Raw genomic sequence first — 13950 nt, forward strand, 5'->3', positions numbered from 1 at the left:
GCCCCCCCCCATTCACTGGCCATTAGCTGTTCTACTTTATTTCTCATATAGGCAGTACAGCGGTGCTCAAATTAATAGGCCACGCAGCCATTACTTTGACAGGCTGTCACCGAAACTGGCCCGCTGAGCCATCGGCCCACCGGGAAACTCCCTGTAGTCCAAATGGCCAGTACATGCCTGGTTTTAAATCAACCTGGTGCTCAACTGGAGGGAGCTGTGCCAAAAAAAAAAAAAAAATGCAAGCAAAGCACTAGTCACGATTATTGATGGGCTTCCTGTTAAACTTTTCCCCATTACCGAATACCCATGGCTTATTCTGCACTGTCTTTGTAAGAAGGTGGCCATTTTGGTGGGGGCAGGGCTTTGCATGTTGGAATCTCCAGCAAGGAGAACAGTAAGCAGCAATAGTGACATCACCAAATCTGACTCCAAATCTCCTGAGACTAGAAGTCTGAGTCAGCAGTAATTTGGATATTAAATCCAAATTCTGCGCTAAACCGATTAACAAAGAAAAAAAATCTTTTTAGGAAAATGGCAGCAGCTCAAACGTGATACATACACACACACCCACACACACACCCACACCCACACACACACACACACACACACACACACACACACACATTTACAGATGGAAAATTAAAAAAGGGAAACAGCACTAAAAAATATAAACAAAATAAATGATCGTGATACAAAAGAAAAACAATCAATACACCACTAAAAATAATGAATAGTGAACAGTCCTCAGAGGGTCATAGAGGAATGATCCAATTATCGCATGCAAATAGAAATGACTTCTTGATGAAAACACCACTAGTTGTTGCATGTAGGTAAGAGTGAACTCCTAATAGAAACACCGCCAACAAACGTGCACCTCCACCACATGAATTGCGCGCTTACCAAAAGGCAAGCTTAATAAGCCTGTAGTGTTGATCACTATCCGGATCTGTATCCAGCAGCAGCTCAATGGAGTTGGACAGAAGGTGGACCAGGTAGGCTCAGAGCACCAGACATTCAAGGATTTGGCACCGATCATATACCCATAAAATGAAGAACTACTCTCCATAGTGAAAATCAGATTAATGAGAATTTATTAAAAGGAGTTGTAAAGAAAACATTTTTTTCACCTTAATGCAATCTATGCATTAAGGTGAAAAAACATCCGATTACGCCGCCCCCCGAGCCCCCGTTTTACTTACCTGACCCGTCGAAAGTCCGGCGCTTGGTCCCAAGATCCTCTTCGCTGCTCAGCCTGGCCGCTGATTGGCTAAAGCGGATAGATTGAGAGCAGCGCAGCCATTGGCTGGCGCTGCTGTCAATCACATCCAGTGATGCAGCATGCCGAGGGGCGGGGCCGAGTGATATATTAAGCGGCTATGGCCGCTCGCTGTATCACGGGAGCGCGCCCGCAAGGACTCATCACCATGCGAGCTCTCTCGCCTGAATGTGGTGAGTTCTTGCGGGGAGGACCAGAGACGGCCGCCGAGGGACCCCAGAAGACGTGGATCGGGGCCACTCTGTGCCAAACGAACTCCACAGTGGAGGCAAGTATAACATGTTTGTTATTTTAAAGAAAACTTTATTTTTTTCCTTTTAGTAACCCTTTAAAAATAAAAGTTGCACTCACAAGAAGGGAAGATAAAACCATCCATAAAAAGTATTGCAGACACCCGTTTTCTCACAAGTTACACTGCGATGACGTCAGCACGTCAACCACCCGTCAATGTTTTCATCCAGATGTTTCTATTTGCATGAGATAATTGGATCATTCCCAGTGATTTGGATGACCCTTAAACTTTGACGCTGTAGGCCTAGGCATCCTCACATACAAGGAACTGCATTATTTTTCAGGAATAATAAAAGACACAAGGTACATTTTTTGAGGGTACCGCTTGGGCATAGTTAACATTTTTAGATGCTCCTTATGACATAGCAGACCTTCACTGTGAGTTCAGTCCACCAAGTTCTGAGTTGGATTTTAGAAAAACTCTTAACCCAGCCAGTTCACCAGTGATCGATTCATGTATAGGCACACTGTGGTTATATAGAAGTCGATCTACAACCCACCCTGCCAAGTTTTCCCTGCTCAATCAGCACTGAAGGCTATAGCATGCCATGCTGATCAGTGTATTCTGATTGCAGGGAGGTCTCCTTGCTGTCAAAACAATAGCTCTGCAGGGAGAATTTCTTCATCTTGATCATGGAATGGATGGGGGGAATCAAGTCAGTTTATTTTTTTTTTCTTCTTCAATCTGCTGGTTGATCAGGGAGAAAAAAGAAAACTATGAGCTGCTTTAGACTTCACACTGCTGCGACTTGTCCTACGCCTTGAGAGTTCAAAGTTGCATCCCATTAACTGCAATGGTCCCGTTCTAATTGGTGCAACTCAAGTCATAGAGACTTAGAAAAAGGTTCTGGTACTACTTTATTGCATCTTCATCACAACTTGGATTGACCAACTTAATGAAATCGCAATCGCGGCCACGTGAACCAAGCCTTATGCCGCGTACACACGACCGCTTTTCATGTCATGAAAAAAGGTTTTCTTGACGCGATTCCTCTCAAGCCTGCCTTGCATACACACGATCGGGATAAAAAATGCTCGAGCAAAGCATGGTGGCGTACGACGGCACTATAAAGAGGAAGTTCCATTCGAATGGCGCCACCCTTTGGCTGAATATGCCAATTTCCCGTCTCATAACTTGCTTCTGAGCATGCGCATTTTTCCCCCGTCGTTAAAGTGTACACACAACCTTTTTTGCACGACGAGAAAAAATAGAGCATGTTCTAAATTTTTAATGCCCATTTTTCTCGGCGAGTAAAAATGCTCTGGAGCCTACACATGACACACGTGTTTTTTAACCACTTAAGACCCGGACCAAAATGCAGCTAAAGGACCCAGCCAGTTTTTGCGATTCGGCACTGCGTCGCTTTAACAGACAATTGCGCGGTCGTGCAACGTGGCTCCCAAACAAAATTGGCGTCCTTTTTCCCCCCCCACAAATAGAGCTTTCTTTTGGTGGTATTTGATCACCTCTGTGGTTTTTTTATTTTTGCGCTATAAACAAAAATAGAGCAACAATTTTGAAAAAAAATGCAATATATTTTACTTTTTGCTATAATAAATATCCCCCAAAAATATATAAAAAAATATTTTTTCCTCCATTTTAGGCTGATACGTATTCTTCTACCTATTTTTGGTAAAAAAAAAAAAAAAAATCGCAATAAGCGTTTATCGGTTGGTTTGCGCAAAATATAGCGTTTACAAAATAGGGGATAGTTTTATTGCATTTTTATAAAAAAAATTTTTTTTTACTACTTATGGCGGCGATCAGCGATTTTTTTCGTGACTGCGACATTATGGCGGACACTTTTGACACATTTTTGGGACCATTCTCATTTTCACAGCAAAAAATGCATTGTTTATTGTGAAAATGACAATTGCACAGTTTGGGAGTTAACCACACAAGGGTTTATGTGTTTACAACTGTAGGGGGGTGTGGCTGTAGGGGTCACGTCATCGATTATGTATCCCTATAAAAAGGGATCACACGATCAATGATGCCGCCACAGTGAAGAATGGGGAAGCCGTGTTTACACATGGCTCTCCCCGTTCTTCAGCTCTGGGGATCGATCGCGGGACTCCAGCGGCAATCGGGTCCTGGAGCGGGTCGCGGGCGCGCGCCCCACGGCTGGACAATAGCATTGTACGTGCATGTGCCCAGCCGTTCCATTCTGTCGACGTAAATGTGCAGGAGGCGGTCCTTAAGTGGTTAATGACCAATTTGAAAAATTGAATTTTTCTCGTCATGAAAAACGGTCGTGTGTATGCGGCATTAGTGTTTTTTATTTACAATAATAAGCAAAAGAATACTCGCTGAGAAAAAACTTACAATTTTTATTTACACAAAGCCAGCAAGTGAAATACAAAATCCCACACGGTACATTTTTTCCCCCTCGCTCTTTTCATCATTTTATACACATATCATTACATCCTGGCAGAAGTGGTTGCAGATACCAACAGACCTAAGGAAACCCTGAGCTTTGGACCACCCAGTTTTCAAGTGGACAATCCTGCATGCATCGGCCATAAAGCACAGAAACTATACGTTTTTTTTTTTTTAAAGAAACACAATGCTACTACTGCTGGGCAAAAATGCCACAAAGGTTGTCCCCACCCATAAACCAGTTGGCACAGGGCCAGTGTTCAAACAAGGAAATTGGGTGCAATAAAAAAACATGAGCAAATGTAAGTTCTGTGCAATGTTCCTGGACAGGACAATCAGATACCCCTTGCAGAAGAGGCCTGGTGAATGTTGGAAAACAGGCTAATATTTAAAGAATAAGGCCCAGATTCTCGTAGATGGGCGTAAAACTGTGCTGGCGTAACGTATCTGATTTACGTTACGCCGCCGCAAGTTTTACAGGCAAGTGCTTTATTCACAAAGAACTTGCCTGTAAAGTTGCGGCGGTGTAGCGTAAATCACCCGGCGCAAGCCCGCCTAATTCAAATTAGCCGGGTAGGGGGCGTGGAGTATTTAAATTAAGCGCGTTCCCGCGCCGAACGTACTGCGCATGCGCCGTCCGGAAAATATCCCAGGGTGCATTGCTCCAAATGACGTCACAAGGACGTCATTGGTTTCGACGTGAACGTAAATGGCGTCCAGCCCCATTCACGGACGACTTACGCAAACAACGTAAATTTTAACATTTCGACACGGGAACAACAGCCATACTTAACATTGGTTGCCCCTCATATAGCAGGGGCAACTTTACGCCGCGCAAAACTAACGTAAACGTCGTAACTTCACTGCGTCGACCGCGCGTACGTTCGGGAATTCGCGTATTTAGCTAATTTGCATACTCGACTGGGAAAACGACGGAGGCGACACCTAGCGGCAAAAAAAAATTGCATTTAAGATCAGACAGCGTAAGAGCCTTACGCCTGTCGGATCTAATGGATATCTATGCGTAACTGATTCTAAGAATCAGTCGCATAGATACGACGGCCCAGATTAGGACTTACGACGGCGTACATTGCGTTGCGCCGTCGTAAGCCCTTTGAGAATCTGGGCCAATGTTCACATTTTGGAGCATGGTCCACCCATACTTAAGCCTCGTAGACACGATCAGATTTTCGGACAGGAATTGTGTGATGCCAGGGTTTTGTTGGATAATCCGACCGTTTGTACGCTCCATCGGACAATTGTTGTCAAAATTTTCGACAACAAATGTAGAATAGCGTGCCTTAAAATTTTCCGACAACAAATGTAGAATAGCGTGCCTTAAAATTTTCCGACAACAAATGTGTCTTGTCAGATTTTCCAATCATGTGTACACAAGTCCATCGGCAAAAAATCCAACGTACAAACACGCATGCTCAGAAGCAATGCTAACCATAAGACAAACTTGGGTGGTGCTGAAAAACTACATAGATTTGTGTATGTTGGCCCACAAAGTTTTGCTGTTTTTTTTATGCAGAACAAGTTCACGGTCAGTCAAAATTCCCATTATCTTGATCGCACAGTACAGGACTTTGTATCCATAGACCATAGGCAAACCCCAAGTAATAAACTGAGGGGGTGGGATACACCATAGCAAACTGGCCCACAGAAAACAAGGATCAACAAACCCAAAACACTCTGCTGACAGCTGAAGCACCTTGCATCCAAAGCTTGCATCAGAAGAAGCTCGAAGACCTACCCCATAAAACTATTTGCAATCCTGCAAAACAAACGCTTGATGCTAAAAAGCTCAAACACTGACACATCTGGTGGAATGGGCCCTGACAGGACCGGAAGACCCCATTCCTTGAGGTTCCCTTCTCCAGGTAAAGGGAGTCACCGCTCCAGGTGGGTGTACTGAGCAAGAACCTCTCAGGAAACCAAGGGTGCCGGCAATGCACGAGGCAAATGGTGGAGACTTCAGAATGGACAGCCGCACGCCAAAAAAACTCTTGAGTTGTCTTTATTGTAAAATGCACTACAAAAGGCAGCAAAAATAAGGAAAATAGCCTACGCGTTTCACACTGGATCAGTGCTTAATCATGGCTAATGATTAAGCACTTATCCAGTGTGAAACGCGTAGGCTATTTTCCTTATTGTTGCTGCCTTTTTGTAGTGCATTTTACCATTGATTTTACAATAAAGACAAGAGTTTTTTTTGGAGTGCGGTTGTGCATTCTTCTGAAGTCTCCACCATTTCCCTTCTCCAGGTGTTGGCAACTCGGGAAGCCTGCTTGCTAATTTTCCACTCCTGATATGCGATAGCAGAGAGAGTTGGAACGCGATTCTACACCCAAAAGAGAATCAAGCCGATTTCTCTCAGGGCTGCTTGACTTATATGGTAGCCGCTTGGTGGTTTATGTAGGTCCCAGCTGTGGCCCTGTCTGACTGCACCTTCACTGGGTAGCCATGTAGGAGAGGGATTCAGTGTAAGGCCCCGTACACACGACCGGTTTTCTCGGCAGAATCCAGCAAGAAACTCGATGGGAGACGTATTCTGCTGAGAAAACCGGTCGTGTGTACACTTTTCGCCGGGAAACTCGTCGAGCCAAATAGAGAGCATGTTCTCTATTTCCTCGTTGGGCAATGGGGAAATTTGGCTCGACGAGTTTTCTGACAGCCGAACAAGGAACTCGACGAGCAAAACGATGTGTTTTGCCCGTCGAGTTTCTCTGTCGTGTGTACGGGGCCTGAGGTTCACACCTATGCATTTTTAGTGCTTTTTGCAGATTTGCATTACAGTCCGTTCATGTCAATGTCGGAGGTTACCATGAAGCTCAGCGCACTCATGCAGAATCATGGCATGCCTGGTTAACCTGACAGTTGGACCTATTTAGAGAAGCAATCTTTTACTGTGCTAGGAAAACTTTTGGCTTGGCTGTAGGCTAAGGTGACCCCACATGCTCCAAACCAGGGGTCTTTTCTTTTTTTTTTTCTCTCTCTCTTGGTATTATATAGGAAAATATAAAGAGAGAAGGAAATATATATCTCTTTTTCTCTTTTCTTTTTTTTATGTGTGTTATATTGCACACTGGAGTCAATGCACAAGTAGGGGAATTAATCCCTATTTTCCATATAGAGGGATATATAATTTCCCTTTTTTTTTTTCTTCTCTTTCCCTCTCTCTTTTTTTTTATATATATGCCCTCCCCCCCTCCATTCACTGTAGGTATAGGTAGTGTGGCCCTATCCCTGGGTATCTCCCATGGAGAGTGGAAAGGGAAGGATCGGCCCTGGGGCAGAATGTGATGGAGAAATCCAGGAGTAGTACGTAGTATTGGTAGAAGAAGATACAGTTTCTATATTTCTTCAATGAAAGGGGTACATATTGAGACCATATATGTTAGTCTGTATATTGATTTTATGTTGTATTAATTGTACTGTTTTGTAAAAAAATGAATAAAAGATTTTGGGAAAAACAAACCAGGGGTCTCCAAACTGTGGCACTGGGGCCAAATGCAGCCCTTTGCTTGCCTTAATCAGGCCCTTGGGGCACTATTCCATCCACTGACACCAACAACGGGGAATCATTCTTGTTGCTGAAGCCACCAATGGGGCACTATTCATCCAACTGACACTGTCCAAAGGGTACAATTCCTTCTATTGACACCAATAATGGGGCACTAGTCCTCCCACTGACACCAAAGATATGGTATTGTTTACTCCCACTGCACATTTTCTACTCCCAATGGCCCAAGTCCGGCCCTCCTAAAGTCTGAAGGACCGTAAATTGGCCCTTTGTTTCGAAAGTTTGGAGACCCCTGCTCCAAACGATGGGAAGGCTGGGAGGGCAGACTACTTGAAGTTTATCATCACCCATTCAAAAGTTGAAGTTATTTTTCACAAGGTCATCCAGGGGGGCAATAAAACACTAAAGCAGGCCATACACGGTCGAATTTCGAACAAATTTTCTTTAAAAAAAAAAAAATCAGAAAGTTTGTTTTTTGTGATCCGATTATGCCACCATTGATTTTCGAAATTCAAACGACCGAGTCTTCATGTTGCCAGGAATATTCTTTTCTCGCACATGCGCATTTTTTTTTTCTATTACATTTCTCGCACGATTCTCCCATCATTGATCAGAAAATCGTTTGTTTTTCAAAAAATGTCCAACATGTCGGATTCCTCAAATTTGATTGCCGCAAGAAAATCGACTGTTGCTGTAGCCCACTAACGTTGCGAAATTCGTATGGAAATTTTTTGATACGATTTTCAAAAGAAAATTATTTCGAAATTCGAACGGTGTATGGCTGCCTTAAAGCGGGGGTTCACCCGAAAAAAATGTTTTGAACATTAGATTGAGGCTAATTACGGGAAGCAGAATCGGGTGTTTTTTTTTTAAAATCAATGCAGTACTTACCGTTTTAGAGATAGATGTTCTCCTGCCGCTTCCGGGTATGGTCTTCGGGACTGGGCGTTCCTATTTGATTGACAGGCTTCCGACTGTCGCATACAGCGCGTCACGAGTTGCCGAACGCCGGTGCGGCTCTATACGGCGCCTGCGCACCGACGTTCGGCTACTTTCGGAAACTGGTGACGCGCTGTATGCGACGGTCGGAAGGCTGTCAATCAAATAGGAACGCCCAGTCCCGCAGCCCATACCCGGAAGCCACGGAGAACATCTCTCTAAAAAGGTAAGTACTGCATTGATTTTAAACAAAACACCCGATTCTGCTTCCCGTAATTAGGCCCAATCTAAGGTTAAAAATTGATTTTTTGGGTGAACCTCCACTTTAAGTAAATATTACCCCAAATGTAAAAGTTGGACTTGGAACATAATTACAGGGAAAGCTGGTCTTACCCTACCAGCTTTGTAATTTCCTGGATGGAACCACACCTCAGTCAATGTGGGCATACCCCCCCTAGGTCTGGGTGCCATAAGAATGGACCAAGACCCTGGAACTTTATAGCACGCTGCCCGCTTACTACACTTGTTGCACCATAATTCCAGGTTGCCGAGGAGCTCCATCACCTAATGACACTAGCAAAAAAACTGAAGTCCAACGGAGTGGGTAGGATTATATGAGGGAGAAGTGGAGGCGTTGCCAGCAAAGCCATCTGTACAGTCCTGTACAATTAAGAGAACACACTCCAGCAGCTATAATATTGTAAGGTAAATGTTCAAAATAGTTGGGTGCGAAGGGTCATCATCTAAACCAGGGGTGCCCAACCTTTTCAAGAGCGAGGGCCACTTAATCAACTTGGTAACCAGTCGAGGGCCACAATGAGCGGAGCGGGCGGATGACAGGTCACGGCTACTCTATAGGCCTTCCGTTCCGCCCAGATAAAAGAGGGACGAATTCCCTTCTGTTTTTCGCATTGGAGATAGGCGGGTGTAAACAGACATCTGTCGATCTATAGAGGTGAATTAAGGGTCCCATTGAGGAAACATTGGCTTATGGTGCTCCGCTCTGCAGCCGCTTTCTTCCTCTACCACCAGCTTCATTTACAACACTGATGCTGTGGTATGGCGGGTCGGCAACCTGCGATCTGGGCTTGCCAATCCACCATTCCAGAGCAGGAGGTCGCGTGCCACATCAGAGGGCTCCGCGGGCCACACCTGGTCTAAACGCAACATATGAGGAGACCAAAGGAGTGTGCTGTGGCACAATGTTGCAATTGTTACCGGTGCTGCTTGACATCCAGCCAGTGGCGCCACTCTCATTATTACAAGTCTAATTGGCTGCTATAAGCAGACCTTATTTTTCTCTCTCAAACCTGTTTCATGATATTGTACGACATCAAAAGAGTAGTTAGGTTAGAACATCACTCAAGTTTAATTGCTACCCAATAGAGAGATTTCCTCTTATTTCCTGTAATCTCATCAAGACAGGAAGCGAGGGGCAATCCCAACAAAAACTGAGACAAATAAAAATGAAAGTTCCAATCTGCTTTTTCCTCTATGCAAAATCAAAGTCTCTCATATAGCAAGCTATAATTGGTGTCCGTTTTTTTTTAAAGGAAATGCTTAATGCCCTCACATTGCAGTGCCTTGTGCTAGCAGGGCTGAGTAGTTGCCCCACCCCATTACCGATTGCAGTAGGTCTAACTGGTGCCTGCTGTTGGACTGCCCAGTCATATTAAGACTCCCAGTCTAAAGCAATTAAACGTTAGTACAGCGATCTCCCCTGCTGTTCTCTTGTGTTCTAACAGGGACCCCCCACTCTGATCAGCACTCTCATTGGCTGACAGCGCTGATCAGGAGCCGGTCGAGCCAGTCGGTGCTGGTTCTCAAGCACAAGCATGCTCGGCCGGCTTCTCCCGAACCAGCTGCCTTAAACAGGGGCCGAATGTTGAGCGGTTTTTATTGAATCGGCCGATACCGGCCTGTGTGTACTAGGCCAACGTTTGTGTCACATAAGCTGGTTCCTTTAGATCAGTGGTCTCCAAACTGCGGCCCTTTGCTTGCTTTTATCCGGCCCTTGGGGCACTATTTCATCCACTGATACCAACAATGGGGCACAGTTTCTCCTACCGACACCAATGGGGCCCAATGACGCCAACAATGGGGCCCAATGACGCCAACAATGGGGCCCAATGACGCCAACAATGGAGCCCAATGACGCCAACAATGGAGCCCAATGACGCCAACAATGGAGCCCAATGACGCCAACAATGGAGCCCAATGACGCCAACAATGGGACACAATTTCTTACCATGACACCAAGGATGGAGCACAGTTTTTCCTCAATGACACCAACAATAGGAACCAATGATGGGGCACAACTACTCCCACTGAAAAACAATGGGGCGTTAATTTTTCCCACTGACCACTGTCCGACCCTCGTAAACTCTGAAGCACAGTAAACTGGCCCTTTGCTTACAAAGTTTGGAGACCCCTGCTTTAGATGGATTTCCACTTCACAGTGAGACTACTTGCTATTATGCATTTTTTTTCAGGCATTAGTAAAGAATGTTCAAAGATTCCTCTCTAAGCAGAGAACGTGAAGACTGGTCAAAAACACAGCATTTTATTAAAAATAAATTGCAGATGAAACACACACCTTCATTGGAGTGCTGGGGACGTGCATAGCGCTTTTCTCTAGCCAAGATCTACATTAGAGCCGTAGCTAAAATCTTCACCGATTAGCTGGAAGGCAAACAAGCTCAAAGTGCAATTGTAATGATAACATAAAAAACGTGTCCACTTTTAGATGATCGGCTTTGTACAAGTTCTCCTGCAGCTTTTAAGGGATTCTGTGCCGTGAACCCACAGATGGTGGTCTTATGGACAAGTTGGTCCACGTTTCCACATTAAGCCTTGTACACACAATTGGACTTCCATCCAACTTTGGTCCGAAACGCGTTGGCCGTGGCGTTGTTCTGCATAGACGGCACAACATTTTCAGCCAACCTTCACCAAACCACGTATTTATTTTTTTAAGCTCTTTATCGCCACCCTTTGGGCAACTTCTGCTATTGTTGTCTGATGTTTAGCATTGATTCAGACCATGCTTGTTTGTACATATGTCCGTCCAACTAAAATTCACACGATCGGATAAACCGACGGAACAGATTTATTGCCCAACAGTTGGCGAGCATGAACAGCCAACTTTTGTCTGATGGAGCATACACACGGTCGGATTATCCGTCACAACGCGTCCGTCAGACAATTATTGCCATAAAGTTGGATCGTGTGTACGAGGCTTTAGACAAGGGATATGCAATTAGCGGACCTCCAGCTGTTGCAAAACTACAAGTCCCATCATGCCTCTGGGTGTCATGCTTGTGGCTGTCAGAGTCTTGCTATGCCTCATGGGACTTGTAGTTCTGCAACAGCTGGAGGTCCGCTAATTGCATATCCCTGCTTTAGACTAAAGGCCCATATACACGATTGGACTTTTTGACAAAAAATGTCTGACGGACCTGTTTGATTGGACAATCCGACCTTGTGTAGCCATCGGACAAACCTTTTCCGCTTTTTCATTGGACAAATGTTCATTGTGAGAACAGACAAACTTTCCGGCAACAAATGTCCTATGTTGGCTAATCCGAGCATGTGTACACAAGTCCAAAGTACAAGCATGCATGCTCAGAACCAATGCTAAAGATCAGCTAACAATAGCAGAAACTGCCCACAGGGTGGTGGTAAAGAGCTGAAAAAACCACGTGATTTGGTGAAAATTGGCTGAAAAAGTCCTGTCGTGTGTATGCAGAACAAGTTCACGGCCCACGCCCATTTGGAGCAAAATCCACGGAAAAGTCAGTTGGAAGTCTGATCGTGTGTATGAGGCTTTACAGCAATTCAGAAGAAAAAGCTGTGTGCATACATTGGGTAGCCAGCATAAAAACTTGCGCCATTTTTCAGGTAGGCCCACCAAAGTTTAAAAGGAACTGGTCATAAAAAAAAATATATGGACTGCCACTGATGACCACCTTCTTGAAGCGCTCTGCAAATTGGCATTTGTGTTCCGTGATAAAGTACTAAAGCCTGGAAATGGTCAGCAACGGCAGCCCATGGATTTCTCATATGACAGTTACCTTTATAAGTACCATTTCCATGGAGAGAGTCCCTTTAAAAAGAACTGGTCTCTGTAAAAAAAAACACCCCTGACCCAGGTTATACTCTTTTTCACAGCTCTCCCCCCTGCTCCCTCTGTCACCACAAACCACTAAGGCCCCATACACACCCGAGCGTAGCGTTTTCAGGCAGAAAGTTGCACGATTTTGTACAGGAAAAAAGCAGAAAAATTACAAAATCTACCTTAAAAAAAAAAAAAAAAGTTCCAGAACTTGTTTGAGCTTCAGGCGTTTTTGGAGCGGAAATGTGAACAAGAGAATAATAGATTTTTTCCCCTCCAGCATTTTGTAGCTTCAAGCTACAAAATGCATAGGACCCTTTCACACCTGCGGATCGTATGTCCGTATTTCTTCCATCCGTTTTCGGGTGAAATACGGACATACATGTATCCCTATGGGTGATGAACATCCGTTGACACCAGATCTCATCAGTGTCCTCTCTGCTCTGATTCTGCAGACAGAGGAAAATCCTATTTTTCCATCCGTCTGCAGATCGGATTGACACGGACAGACGGTCCATGTTCATCCGATCCCCCCATAGAGGAGAGCGTAGATCCGACAGGGCGGTCCTTGCACAGTGTGCGGGGACCGCCCTGTCATCTGCTGGCTCAGCGGGGATCGACGGAGCGATCCCCGCTGAGCAAGCAGATGAGAAAGGTACGGATCCTCACGGGATCCGTACATGTGAAAGGACCTTTAGGTGTGAATGGGGCCTGAGTGTTGGTATATACAGAGAACGGTGACACTACATCCTCCGCCATATGACTGTGTTCCAACTTACCCACTGACCTCCGGGTTTGAGCTGCGAGTTGCACGGCAGAAGGTTGCAAGCTTCCCTATGACTGGAAGCACTCGCCATTTTGCGGTGGCGATAAAGAGCTAAAGGAGTGCCAGAGCGATGTGAAGGGGAGTACAACAGGGTCAGGGCTTAAAGCATGGGTGCTCAACCTGTGGCCCTCCAGCTGTTGCAGACCTAAGTCCCATCATGCCTCTGCCTTCAGGAGTCATGCTTGTAACTGTCAGCGGCTTCCAATGCCTCATGGGAATTGTAGTTCCGCAACAGCTGGAGGGCCACAGGTTGAGCACCCATGGCTTAAAGCATGGGTCTTCAAACTACGTCCCTCCAGTTGTTCAGGAACTACAATTCCCATCATGCCTAGTCATGTCTGTGAATGTCAGTGTGTTACAATGCCTCATGGGATGTGTAATTCTACAACAGCTGGAGGGCCGTAGTTTGAGGATCCCTGGCTTGAAGAGACTATCAGTTTAAACCGGGTCGGTTACAAGTCATCCAAAAAGCAGAGAATGCTACATTAAATATATATATATATATATATATATATATATATATATATATATATATATATAAATAAATAAAAATTGGCACACTCCCCAGACATCACATAAAAATATAACAAAACTAGCA

This window comes from Rana temporaria, chromosome 6 (assembly GCF_905171775.1).
Source record: "Rana temporaria chromosome 6, aRanTem1.1, whole genome shotgun sequence".
NCBI classification, from domain to species: domain Eukaryota; kingdom Metazoa; phylum Chordata; class Amphibia; order Anura; family Ranidae; genus Rana; species Rana temporaria.